Below are 14,431 nucleotides of genomic sequence, written 5' to 3' on the forward strand. Positions count from 1 at the left end.
GTTGATAAAGAGATAGTAGTATACTCGTAAGTTCGTAACAACTAGTATGACACTATGACGACGGTATAAAGAATGAAAAAAAAACCACGGTTAGGTGGTATATATTATAATAATAATACAATTATGGATGGACGGACTGCCTGCCGACTGCCGACACAGAGGTAGCCACAGCCGTGAACTACCGCACTGTACACTGGTTGATAAAGAGATAGTAGTATACTCGTAACAACTAGTATGACACTATGACGACGGTATAAAGAATGAAAAAAAAACCACGGTTAGGTGGTATATATTATAATAATAATACAATTATGGATGGACGGACTGCCTGCCGACTGCCGACACAGAGGTAGCCACAGCCGTGAACTACCGCACTGTACACTGGTTGATAAAGAGATAGTAGTATACTCGTAACAACTAGTATGACACTATGACGACGGTATAAAGAATGAAAAAAAAACCACGGTTAGGTGGTATATATTATAATAATAATACAATTATGGATGGACGGACTGCCTGCCGACTGCCGACACAGAGGTAGCCACAGCCGTGAACTACCGCACTGTACACTGGTTGATAAAGAGATAGTAGTATACTCGTAACAACTAGTATGACACTATGACGACGGTATAAAGAATGAAAAAAAAACCACGGTTAGGTGGTATATATTATAATAATAATACAATTATGGATGGACGGACTGCCTGCCGACTGCCGACACAGAGGTAGCCACAGCCGTGAACTACCGCACTGTACACTGGTTGATAAAGAGATAGTAGTATGCTCGTAACAACTAGTATGACACTATGACGACGGTATAAAGAAAGAAAAAAAAATACCACGGTTAGGTGGTATATATTGTAATACAATTATGGATGGACGGACTGCCTGCCGAGTTCCGACTGCCGACACAGAGGTAGCCACAGCCGTGAACTACCGCACTGTACTGTGTCTGCTGCTAATATAGACTGGTTGATAAAGAGATAGTATACAATACATACAACAATATACTACTATACTGGTGGTCAGGCACTGGTCACCACTAGTCACACTGGCAGTGGCACTCCTGCAGCAAAAGTGTGCACTGTTTAATTTTAAATTAATATAATATTATGTACTCCTGGGGGCTCCTGCTATAACAACCTGCAGTGCTCCCCAGTCTCCCCCACAATTATTATAAGCTTTGCCTTTTATACATTGATGTGCAGCACACTGGGCTGAGCTGAGTGCACACAGACTGAGTCACACTGTGTGACTGGCTGCTGCTGTGTATCGTTTTTTTTCAGGCAGAGAACGGATATAGCAGAGAACGGATATATTATATTAAAATAAATAAAAGTTAACTAACAACAACTGCACTGGTCACTGTGGTAAACTCTGTCTGACTCTGCACAATCTCTCTCTCTCTTCTAATCTAATTTCTAATGGAGAGGACGCCAGCCACGTCCTCTCCCTATCAATCTCAATGCACGTGTGAAAATGGCGGCGACGCGCGGCTCCTTATATAGAATCCGAGTCTCGCGAGAATCCGACAGCGTCATGATGACGTTCGGGCGCGCTCGGGTTAACCGAGCAAGGCGGGAGGATCCGAGTCTGCTCGGACCCGTGAAAAAAACATGAAGTTCGTGCGGGTTCGGTTTCAGAGAAACCGAACCCGCTCATCTCTACATATAACACTAACATTTATTATTTTTAATTAGTTTTAGCCATAGGCTTCTTATTCAAATTGCGAGTTTGAATCACCAAACTCAATAGGAAACTAAGTTAATCCTACATTGATTTTCTATTGTAATTTTGTGTATGGTTTGTAAATTTTTCAAAAAAAAACCATCATTTGATTTACTTTGGATACAGTCTTAGCAGAGTGTTATAGGCTACAAGTTTAGACATCACAAGAGTGGAGTATAAGCAAAATGCTGGCATGTAGCATACAAATATATTTGTTTTATGTAGAGGACCAGAGCTCTGGAAACACACATGTAGACAAAGTTGCCTGAAATATAAAAGGAAAACAAATAAAAAAAGAGTAAAGACATAAGGAAGAAGAGTGTTAAACAGGATATAATAAACTTTTAAATATATGTAGATATTTTTAAGTTATTTGGACAGAAATCTGTCCCTGAAGAAGGGGATTTTTAACAAAACATGTAGGCAATAAAGGGACACTTTTTGCATCATTGAATACGGCAGTGTGAGTGCAGCCGATTACCTTTCATCTACATAGTCATCTTATGCCAAGCTGACGAGGAGGTCACTGCAGCATATTGTATTTATTGTTTGGAGCACAGTACAAACTGACACTATATATATATATATATATATATATATATACATACATCAAACATCGGCACCGCAGACTAATAAATTAAACTCAGAAATACGGCATTGCTTTGTCAAAGAAATGCATTCTTTCAGAATGTATTTTATTAGTCAGTAGTGCTTCCATTGAATGGGTATTTTTGGAATATTTTGGGGTTGGTTGTTTGGACATGATAATTTTGTCTGTGCCGTGAAACATAATTTATGATGGAACCCATTACTATAGTGCTTGTATATCTTTAACTTAACCATTGTTAATACCAATGATGGAAAAATCTTCGGTGCACTACTGATCTAGAGTCACAATGAGAAATATATATTGTAATATTTTATTATAATTAGGGTTGTTACCTTTAAACCTTGCATTTCTTTTAAAATGAAGACTACAGTTAAAGATAAGGTGGACAAAAGTATGGAAATTAACTTTCAAGAACTTACCTGTTTTACTTCATTTTTAGATATGTCACAAACGGTCTTGCGAGCCAGGGTGAAGGAACTGAAGACAGAGGGATACAGAGTCATCCATGTGTCCTGTTTGAAAAGACAAATCGATAATAGGAATATACTTTCTGAGATACTTCAAGTCGTGCATTCCTGAAAATGTTCTAAATTTATTTTGTTTTGTTTTGGTTTGTTCATGTTGGGGGGGTTCACATACTAATATGTTCAAGATAAAAATAGAGAAAATATATGTACAGACACATATTCCATATTACAGTGATTGTTCATGCATATATATATATATTATATTCTAATAATATCCCAAAAAAATTAATGCAAGTTTTGTATTGTTAATAATTTGCATTTGCTTAACAATGCATTTATATATTCTAAAAATATATACAAAAGATTGGCGCTCTACAATACACACACTATATGTGGTTGGATTCAGGCGGCTGCTCACCAGTTGTGGGCGGGCTGCCCCAACAATGGATCAAAGTGAGTGTGAAAAAAGAAAGAGTGGGAGCGCAGAATGAATCCAATATATTGTTTTATTTAAAATATTAATATGTCATCCACATAAAAATGCAGTACATGAACTAGCCTAAGAACAAACAATTGATATTATATAAATGTAAACGAGACTGCCATATCTCCTGAACAAATATGAATAAAAAACCTTTAATAAACCCTAGTTAGGGCTGCATTAATGCTTCATGAAAATCAGCCGTGCGTCCACGAGCTGAAATGATTGTAAAAAGGAGACTGATAAAAAGTGCCTCTGTTATAAGTCACTGTCCTCCTTATACACAATAGAATCTCATTGGTAGAGAGTGTCCCAGTACTGGACTTGCGGACAACCGTGCTGTAGTATTATGTGGCAAATGGATAGTGATGGTCAAATTCAATTTGTGGTATATCACCTGATGTAGAAGCCTCTCCGTCAAAGGCGCTGTACTGAGCCGGGTTTGCAGCGGCTCAGTGCAGTGAACGTACAGCTGGTCTCGTCACCGGTGTACCATCCAGATGAACACGGTTGTTTAATTCTGCTGAAGGATGCTGTACCAGTCTGGATATGCAACAGTGTAAAAAGACTGGAGCAGCAGATTCTCCGTCCGCTGGTGGAAAAATCTGTATTAATTGCGGCTACGGTCCACTCGATGCATGCGGCTCACAGGGTGTCAGGAGAATATAGCAGTCCAAATGAGGTCCTTCAAAGGAGTACCTTTGAAATGAAATGAAATTCATTTCCTTCTGATGAAACGGCCAGCGTTGTGGGCCGAGAAACGCGTTAAGGTACACATTACACAATTTTGCTTCCAAACTCGCAAAATAGTAAATTTTTAATATTGATATATAAAAAATTGGATTTCAAAATTAAAATTATGAAGGTAAGGATGGGATCAGATTAGCAAATATATATGGTTCTTTGATGGCGTAAACCATCTAGCCAATTGACGCTATCATCATTTCCCATGTTTCCCTCAAATACATATACGCGTATGTATTTCCCACATATTGCGTCATTTAAGTTTTAGGGTGCTGTAAGTATGAGGAATAATAAAAAAAAAAATAAGTTAACATAGTATTTTCAATGAATAAAACTTTTATTTTCTAAAGTGTGAACTTTGAACAGGTTAACATATTATAACTGGTAATAGATTTATAAATAAATCTTGAAAAAAATATATTGTATATGTTTCTATAATAAAGATTAATAAGAATAATATCACTGCATCAGATTATGTTATGTAGGATCAAGATGGTTTTCATATTCTTTGTTGTGGATTCATTGTGGATCAAGTTTCTTTTCCTGTATTGAAAAAATAGTCATACACTGTGTGCACAAACAATGATGATTCAATAAAAAAATTAAAAAAATGAACTTTTTTTACGTGTTTTCTATATAATAATGTAAAAAAAACCAAAACTTTTTTTTGTCATATTTGTTAATCTAAGAGTAATCGTTTTTTATTTTACATTAAGGGAAAAAATCTGTCAACTTTAATACCCAAACATTGAGAGATATTACACTGTTTCATTCGTATTGTATAATTTTCTTATTGTACTATATTTTGGTAAATATACACAGTTTCTGAAGAAGATGTGGAAATACTATTGCCATCCGAATCTGACAGTGTTTATATTAATGATGGATAAAAATTAAGAACATTTTATTTTTGTTATTGTTTCAAATAATTCAATAGGAAAATGTTAAATATATTGCTGTCATAACAATATAGTTAAATATGATATTTTTTCAAATAAATATATTCAGTTGAATAATATTTTATTGTTATGTAATATTAACAATAGAGAGTGGATCCTTACTAGGCATTTCCAAAGTTAGAGATATGGTCCTGTGTAGTAATATATATATTAGTGTATAGGTAAAGCAAATATGTTCATTTTAGATATGTTAATATTTTTAAAGGTACATGATTCCAGGATTCATGTTAGAAGTACAATTTAGTTTAGAATTATAATTAAATTAAAAAAAAAGGAATGAATCTAAAAATGAAGATATGGATATCAGACATTTCAAAGGTCATAACAGTTAACAAGATTATGTAAGAAATAAATTAAAAATATTATTTAATGTATGTAATATGTTTTGTTAAGAGCTGATTAAAGTACGTAAACAGGCTAAATATAAAAATGCTAAAAACTGTTTCAATAGGTATAGTTACCGCAAAACCAAATAATGAGGAGTCCTAATCAGCGGATTGCAGTTGATTGGAAGGGCAAACAAGATAACTAGTTTAGGTAAAAAAAAAATATAATTAACAATGTCAATATTAAACTATTACATTAGAACAGATGATTAAGGTACATAAATAGAAGACAAATTATCTACATCAAATTGTTTGAAAATGCATATTACCTGGAAAGTAATAAGGAGAAAAAATCTTCTTTGGCTTGCAGATGATGATTGGGAGGTCAGAACAGTAAACTAATTTAAAAAAATTGAGTAAATATATTAGCACTGCAGAAAAGTTAGCAAATGTTTAGAATAGTTGATATGCACTTTGAAATTGTATACAATTTAGAGAGCAATATTAAGGGGGGTACTCATGGAGAGATCCATGGCTAAAATCTAATCAATCTGACTAGATTGATTAAATTTTCTGCACATATCACTCGTGTGTAGCCCCCTCTGCGATAGCGATGCGCGGTGACGAACATCGCTATCGCTGCTGCTAGATTGAGCCTGCATGCAGACCATTACAGTTACATCAATTTAGAGTTAGTGTCTACTATACTATATTGACATTTGTGTGCTAATAAATTCTTTATAATTTAAAAAAATAATCAAATTTAAGGGAAGGGGGTATTGCTTGTTTGAGAAATGAGGTGTAACAATGTAAGATTGTTATTAACCAATCATAATATTTAGTATGTTACATGCACAAGAAAACATTAAAAATTTAATTAATACCTATCAGTGTTTTGCATTTTTACAGTTTATACATAAATTAGAATTTATCTCATTGTGTTAAAAACAGTTATTTCATAAGGATAAGGCCAGGATAACACAGCATGTGTCTAAATGAGTTATGGAACCACAGCATACAGCATGCCTTTAAACTTTTTTTTTAGTATAGTGATGCCAACACTGTGGCAGTGCATGCTGGGTAGTTTAGTTACACAGAAGTTGGTGAGACAAAGGTTGCCTAACCATTACCTAGTCCATGGTTTCCTTCGGCATTTTAAATACACCTCCCAGCAAGCATGGACAACATGTTTAAATATAATAAAAGCAAACCTGTGAGAGTGCATGCTGGGATGTTTATTTCAACAGCAAATGGAGAACCACAGCATGTCCACCATGAATTAGGCAAATAAAAAAATCTAACCGTTGCAGTAAAAATAGGATTGCCAAAATGGTGCAACCAAATATATATATATATATTTGTTTTCATATAGAAAATATTGTAAATCTGTTTGATAAACAATATAATTGTTTTAATTGAAGAATATTAATAAAATTTATGTTAAAATTAATGAAGGGAAACTTTATCAAAAACATTACATGGGTACAACTGTGCTAAACTGAAATGGGAAACCATTATATTTTAAATCTTTAAAATATAGCTAGAGATTTTTGATTGATGTATATTTTAGAATGGAAAACATAATGTAGAAAATACTTGAATAATAGTTAATTTCTATAATTATAAAAATTCTACTTACCAGTAATGATAGCATCCCAAAATTCAATATGTGAAAAGTGGTTTTTTTTTTATGGTATTTTAAATGATTGAAAGTCAACTAATGAAAAATAAACCATAGGAAATATGAAACTTAACTTTAAAATGAAAAAATAACAATGTTTATAATTAGTTTTAAAGTTACTCCAACTTGAGATGGAAGGCAATGGCATTTAGAAATTCCATCAAATCTATGAAACCAAGTTGGGCAAAACATTTCTGTAGTGCATCTTCTCGAGCAGTATTTTCACGTTTGGTTGGTGTTCGGGCAACATTAAAGGTTACTTTTTCAATGAGCTTGGTGGTCATTTGTTGCTCCTTGTGAAGATAGGAGATAAGTTTGTAGACTCCAAACTTTTTCTCTCCCAGGAGAATATTCCATCTCCTGTGCCATCCTTCCAACTTATTTTGGGTCCTTGGAATCCCACCAACCATATTGTCATGCACTGACCACATGCATGGTGGAAACAGTGGGGGAGATCTGTTTTGACTTCTGGTTCGTTCTCTAAGCCGGCCCAATATATATGTCTCCTCAAAATAAGTTACTAATGTAGCAGCATTAGGAGGCATTTCTGATTTTAATTGTTCAAATGCAGCAGGGATTTCGTCTGCTGGGAGGAAGGAAAGTGCCTGAAGGTTCCTAAGTTTCATAGCAAATGCATGATCACGTCCATATTGTACAGATAAGCCACATGATTGAATTTTTCGCCAAATATTTTGACCTAAATGAAACAAGCAACACTTATGTGTGCTACTCGGAAAAACTTGTTTAGCTGCTTGTATTGCAGCATTCTCAAAATCTGTCAAAATGTAAAGAGGAGAAAATAGAATATCATATTCCTGTGCATAATCCTGTAGGTCTTCTAAAAAACGGATATAACAAACCTCACTTTTGCTACTAAGCAATCCATAGACCAGTGGGACGAAGCGTTGCGTACTGTCATCTGTGCCAACCATAGCATGAATTGAGTATATTTGTCTAAATAGGGTTGGACACGTTTTGAAAGTGCCATCCATTACCCAATACGGTGCCTCATGAAGCTTCCGCAAGTTAGCTTCTGTACTGAATAATAGTGTCCTTTCGTTGTGGAAAGTACTGTCCTTTCCAAGAAATTTTATCCCATCAATGTATTCCAAATTATGTGGGATATCAATATCATCGAGTGTGGTTGGCTCAGGTGGGCAATCCGCTCTCCTTACCCTTTTCACAAGTTTACGGAGGGATTCACTGTTAGGAAGACAGGCAGCACTGGTAGACGGCATTTGGGCAGTAACCGCTTGAATTATTACAGATGGTGGATCATTGGTATCCCTTGCACGTTGCTTTATTGATGCCTTGGCAATGGCAACATCTGTTTTTTCAGCCTTCGGAGTATGAGTATGTTCTCCATGAGTATTAAGTTGGTGCTGTCCTGCAACAATGGTCGTCTTTGCAAAACATGAACAAGGGCCGGTCTTCCTCTCTGTGCAGTGCCAATAGACGACATCACCACGCTGCTTGTTTTTTGCCAAAAGATATCCGTCTATGTTTAAGAGCATTCCTCTTGTAGAAGGAACCAAACGACATGAAGGTTCATCAGCCATAGTTGAAATACGAATGAGTACTTGATCAGAAGGCTGGATGAATGTCGATTATGTAGACCTGAGCAAAGAGTAACTCTTTATAGCATTTTGAAGAGGGAGGAGAGTTAAAATATATTCAAATGTAACCAATGACCAAAACTTTAAATTTAAATAAGTGGGAGGGTTAAAATTAACAAATATTTTTTTATGGTAAAACGTTGGGATATTGATTGGATTTAAATAAAAAACTTTTATTAGGATACATACCTATACTAGTATAAAATATAAAAAATGTATACTTAGAGAGGTTTGTCAATAATATATGGAGAGTGCCGTCATACGATTGTTCATGGTCTGGAATGAGACTTGTAGCGACACGCAATAAAAATAACTTTGTGGGTGCCAGAGTCTCATTAGAGGCACATAAAGGGGTACAGGGGGAGGTATGAGAAGAATGGGAGTGTACGTCCAGAAATAGAGGGGTGCGCAGGGAGGGGGGGCTAGTGTACCATGCAGGGAATGATTGACGGTAGTGGGTAAAGGCTTGTGGGAGATTGGCGGTCAGCCTTGGACTTGTAGTTCCACGCATAAGAGGAAAGTCGGGCGGCTGAATCTATTAGCGGGGGTAGCGTCTAATGCAAGACGCCTGATGGGGTGCGCAGGGATGGGGGGGGCTAGTGTACCATGCAGGGAATGATTGGCGGCAGTGGGTAAAGGCTTGTGGGAGATTGGCGGGCAGCCTTGGACTTGTAGTTCAATGCTTTAGAGGAGGGTATTTGATTTGGAAATTAGCGGAGGAAGCTTTTCATTTTGGATGGATTGGGGGGGGTGTAAATTTGGGAAGGGTGATGACTTCAATGAGGGTGCATAGAATAGTCTGGGGGGGGGGGGGGTTTATTATTTGGAGTTTGAAAACAACACGCACCCAACATGTTCTTGGGTGCGTGATCATTCAAAGGTTTTGACAGGAGAGACATGGGGTCTGGAGGAGACAATAAGATAAGTGGTGAACTTTATGTGACTCGGATTAGTATGGTGTTTGTATGTAAGAGACTTGGAGTCTACAGATAGGGGTGTACGGGAGACATAAACATGATTTAATTTGTTTAGTATGGGTGCGCAGGGAGGGGGGGGGGGGGGATAGTGTACCATGCAGGGAATGATTGACGGCAGTGGGTAAAGGCTTGTGGGAGATTGTCGGGCAGCCTTGTACTTGTAGTTCCACGCATAAGAGGAAAGTCGGGCGGCTGAATCTATTAGCGGGGGTAGCGTCTAATGCAAGACGCCTGATGGGGTGCGCAGGGATGGGGGGGGGCTAGTGTACCATGCAGGGAATGATTGGCGGCAGTGGGTAAAGGCTTGTGGGAGATTGGCGGGCAGCCTTGGACTTGTAGTTCAATGCTTTAGAGGAGGGTATTTGATTTGGAAATTAGCGGAGGAAGCTTTTCATTTTGGATGGATTGGGGGGGGGTGTAAATTTGGGAAGGGTGATGACTTCAATGAGGGTGCATAGAATAGTCTGGGGGGGGGGGGGGTTTATTATTTGGAGTTTGAAAACAACACGCACCCAACATGTTCTTGGGTGCGTGATCATTCAAAGGTTTTGACAGGAGAGACATGGGGTCTGGAGGAGACAATAAGATAAGTGGTGAACTTTATGTGACTCGGATTAGTATGGTGTTTGTATGTAAGAGACTTGGAGTCTACAGATAGGGGTGTACGGGAGACATAAACATGATTTAATTTGTTTAGTATGGGTGCGCAGGGAGGGGGGGGGGGGATAGTGTACCATGCAGGGAATGATTGACGGCAGTGGGTAAAGGCTTGTGGGAGATTGTCGGGCAGCCTTGTACTTGTAGTTCCACGCATAAGAGGAAAGTCGGGCGGCTGAATCTATTAGCGGGGGTAGCGTCTAATGCAAGACGCCTGATGGGGTGCGCAGGGATGGGGGGGCTAGTGTACCATGCAGGGAATGATTGGCGGCAGTGGGTAAAGGCTTGTGGGAGATTGGCGGGCAGCCTTGGACTTGTAGTTCAATGCTTTAGAGGAGGGTATTTGATTTGGAAATTAGCGGAGGAAGCTTTTCATTTTGGATGGATTGGGGGGGGTGTAAATTTGGGAAGGGTGATGACTTCAATGAGGGTGCATAGAATAGTCTGGGGGGGGGGGGGGGTTTATTATTTGGAGTTTGAAAACAACACGCACCCAACATGTTCTTGGGTGCGTGATCATTCAAAGGTTTTGACAGGAGAGACATGGGGTCTGGAGGAGACAATAAGATAAGTGGTGAACTTTATGTGACTCGGATTAGTATGGTGTTTGTATGTAAGAGACTTGGAGTCTACAGATAGGGGTGTACGGGAGACATAAACATGATTTAATTTGTTTAGTATGGGTGCGCAGGGAGGGGGGGGGGGATAGTGTACCATGCAGGGAATGATTGACGGCAGTGGGTAAAGGCTTGTGGGAGATTGTCGGGCAGCCTTGTACTTGTAGTTCCACGCATAAGAGGAAAGTCGGGCGGCTGAATCTATTAGAGGGAGTAGCGTCTAATGCAAGACGCCTGATGGGGTGCGCAGGGATGGGGGGGGCTAGTGTACCATGCAGGGAATGATTGACGGCAGTGGGTAAAGGCTTGATGGAGATTGGCGGTCAGCCTTGGACTTGTAGTTCCACGCATAAGAGGAAAGTCGGGCGGCTGAATCTATTAGCGGGAGTAGCGTCTAATGCAAGACGCCTGATGGGGTGCGCAGGGATGGGGGGGGCTAGTGTACCATGCAGGGAATGATTGACGGCAGTGGGTAAAGGCTTGTGGGAGCTTGGCGGTCAGCCTTGGACTTGTAGTTCCAGGCATAAGAGGAGAGTCGGGCGGCTGAAGCTATCAACGGGGGTAGCGTCTAATGCAAGACGCCTGATGGGGTGCAGGGGGGTGGGGTGTGAAGAGAACACATAGGAGTGTACGTCCAGAAATAGAGGGGTGCGCAGGGATGGGGGGGGGGCTAGTGTACCATGCAGGGAATGATTGACGGCAGTGGGTAAAGGCTTGTGGGAGCTTGGCGGTCAGCCTTGGACTTGTAGTTCCAGGCATAAGAGGAGAGTCGGGCGGCTGAAGCTATCAACAGGGGTAGCGTCTAATGCAAGACGCCTGATGGGGTGCAGGGGGGTGGGGTGTGAAGAGAACACATAGGAGTGTACGTCCAGAAGTAGAGGGGTGCGCAGGGATGGGGGGGGGGGGGCTAGTGTACCATGCAGGGAATGATTGACGGCAGTGGGTAAAGGCTTGATGGAGATTGGCGGTCAGCCTTGGACTTGTAGTTCCACGCATAAGAGGAAAGTCGGGCGGCTGAATCTATTAGCGGGAGTAGCGTCTAATGCAAGACGCCTGATGGGGTGCGCAGGGATGGGGGGGGCTAGTGTACCATGCAGGGAATGATTGACGGCAGTGGGTAAAGGCTTGATGGAGATTGGCGGTCAGCCTTGGACTTGTAGTTCCACGCATAAGAGGAAAGTCGGGCGGCTGAATCTATTAGCGGGAGTAGCGTCTAATGCAAGACGCCTGATGGGGTGCGCAGGGATGGGGGGGGCTAGTGTACCATGCAGGGAATGATTGACGGCAGTGGGTAAAGGCTTGATGGAGATTGGCGGTCAGCCTTGGACTTGTAGTTCCACGCATAAGAGGAAAGTCGGGCGGCTGAATCTATTAGCGGGAGTAGCGTCTAATGCAAGACGCCTGATGGGGTGCGCAGGGATGGGGGGGGCTAGTGTACCATGCAGGGAATGATTGACGGCAGTGGGTAAAGGCTTGATGGAGATTGGCGGTCAGCCTTGGACTTGTAGTTCCACGCATAAGAGGAAAGTCGGGCGGCTGAATCTATTAGCGGGAGTAGCGTCTAATGCAAGACGCCTGATGGGATGCGCAGGGATGGGGGGGGCTAGTGTACCATGCAGGGAATGATTGACGGCAGTGGGTAAAGGCTTGTGGGAGCTTGGCGGTCAGCCTTGGACTTGTAGTTCCAGGCATAAGAGGAGAGTCGGGCGGCTGAAGCTATCAACGGGGGTAGCGTCTAATGCAAGACGCCTGATGGGGTGCAGGGGGGTGGGGTGTGAAGAGAACACATAGGAGTGTACGTCCAGAAATAGAGGGGTGCGCAGGGATGGGGGGGGGGGCTAGTGTACCATGCAGGGAATGATTGACGGCAGTGGGTAAAGGCTTGATGGAGATTGGCGGTCAGCCTTGGACTTGTAGTTCCACGCATAAGAGGAAAGTCGGGCGGCTGAATCTATTAGCGGGAGTAGCGTCTAATGCAAGACGCCTGATGGGGTGCGCAGGGATGGGGGGGGCTAGTGTACCATGCAGGGAATGATTGACGGCAGTGGGTAAAGGCTTGTTGGAGCTTGGCGGTCAGCCTTGGACTTGTAGTTCCAGGCATAAGAGGAGAGTCGGGCGGCTGAAGCTATCAACGGGGGTAGCGTCTAATGCAAGACGCCTGATGGGGTGCAGGGGGGTGGGGTGTGAAGAGAACACATAGGAGTGTACGTCCAGAAATAGAGGGGTGCGCAGGGATGGGGGGGGGCTAGTGTACCATGCAGGGAATGATTGACGGCAGTGGGTAAAGGCTTGTGGGAGCTTGGCGGTCAGCCTTGGACTTGTAGTTCCAGGCATAAGAGGAGAGTCGGGCGGCTGAAGCTATCAACGGGGGTAGCGTCTAATGCAAGACGCCTGATGGGGTGCAGGGGGGTGGGGTGTGAAGAGAACACATAGGAGTGTACGTCCAGAAATAGAGGGGTGCGCAGGGATGGGGGGGGGGGCTAGTGTACCATGCAGGGAATGATTGACGGCAGTGGGTAAAGGCTTGATGGAGATTGGCGGTCAGCCTTGGACTTGTAGTTCCACGCATAAGAGGAAAGTCGGGCGGCTGAATCTATTAGCGGGAGTAGCGTCTAATGCAAGACGCCTGATGGGGTGCGCAGGGATGGGGGGGGCTAGTGTACCATGCAGGGAATGATTGACGGCAGTGGGTAAAGGCTTGTGGGAGCTTGGCGGTCAGCCTTGGACTTGTAGTTCCAGGCATAAGAGGAGAGTCGGGCGGCTGAAGCTATCAACGGGGGTAGTGTCTAATGCAAGACGCCTGATGGGGTGCAGGGGGGTGGGGTGTGAAGAGAACACATAGGAGTGTACGTCCAGAAATAGAGGGGTGCGCAGGGATGGGGGGGGGGGCTAGTGTACCATGCAGGGAATGATTGACGGCAGTGGGTAAAGGCTTGTGGGAGCTTGGCGGTCAGCCTTGGACTTGTAGTTCCAGGCATAAGAGGAGAGTCGGGCGGCTGAAGCTATCAACGGGGGTAGCGTCTAATGCAAGACGCCTGATGGGGTGCAGGGGGGTGGGGTGTGAAGAGAACACATAGGAGTGTACGTCCAGAAATAGAGGGGTGCGCAGGGATGGGGGGGGGGGCTAGTGTACCATGCAGGGAATGATTGACGGCAGTGGGTAAAGGCTTGATGGAGATTGGCGGTCAGCCTTGGACTTGTAGTTCCACGCATAAGAGGAAAGTCGGGCGGCTGAATCTATTAGCGGGAGTAGCGTCTAATGCAAGACGCCTGATGGGGTGCGCAGGGATGGGGGGGGCTAGTGTACCATGCAGGGAATGATTGACGGCAGTGGGTAAAGGCTTGATGGAGATTGGCGGTCAGCCTTGGACTTGTAGTTCCACGCATAAGAGGAAAGTCGGGCGGCTGAATCTATTAGCGGGAGTAGCGTCTAATGCAAGACGCCTGATGGGATGCGCAGGGATGGGGGGGGCTAGTGTACCATGCAGGGAATGATTGACGGCAGTGGGTAAAGGCTTGTGGAGCTTGGCGGTCAGCCTTGGACTTGTAGTTCCAGCATAAGAGGAGA

This window comes from Pseudophryne corroboree, chromosome 3 (assembly GCF_028390025.1).
Source record: "Pseudophryne corroboree isolate aPseCor3 chromosome 3, aPseCor3.hap2, whole genome shotgun sequence".
NCBI lineage: Eukaryota > Metazoa > Chordata > Amphibia > Anura > Myobatrachidae > Pseudophryne > Pseudophryne corroboree.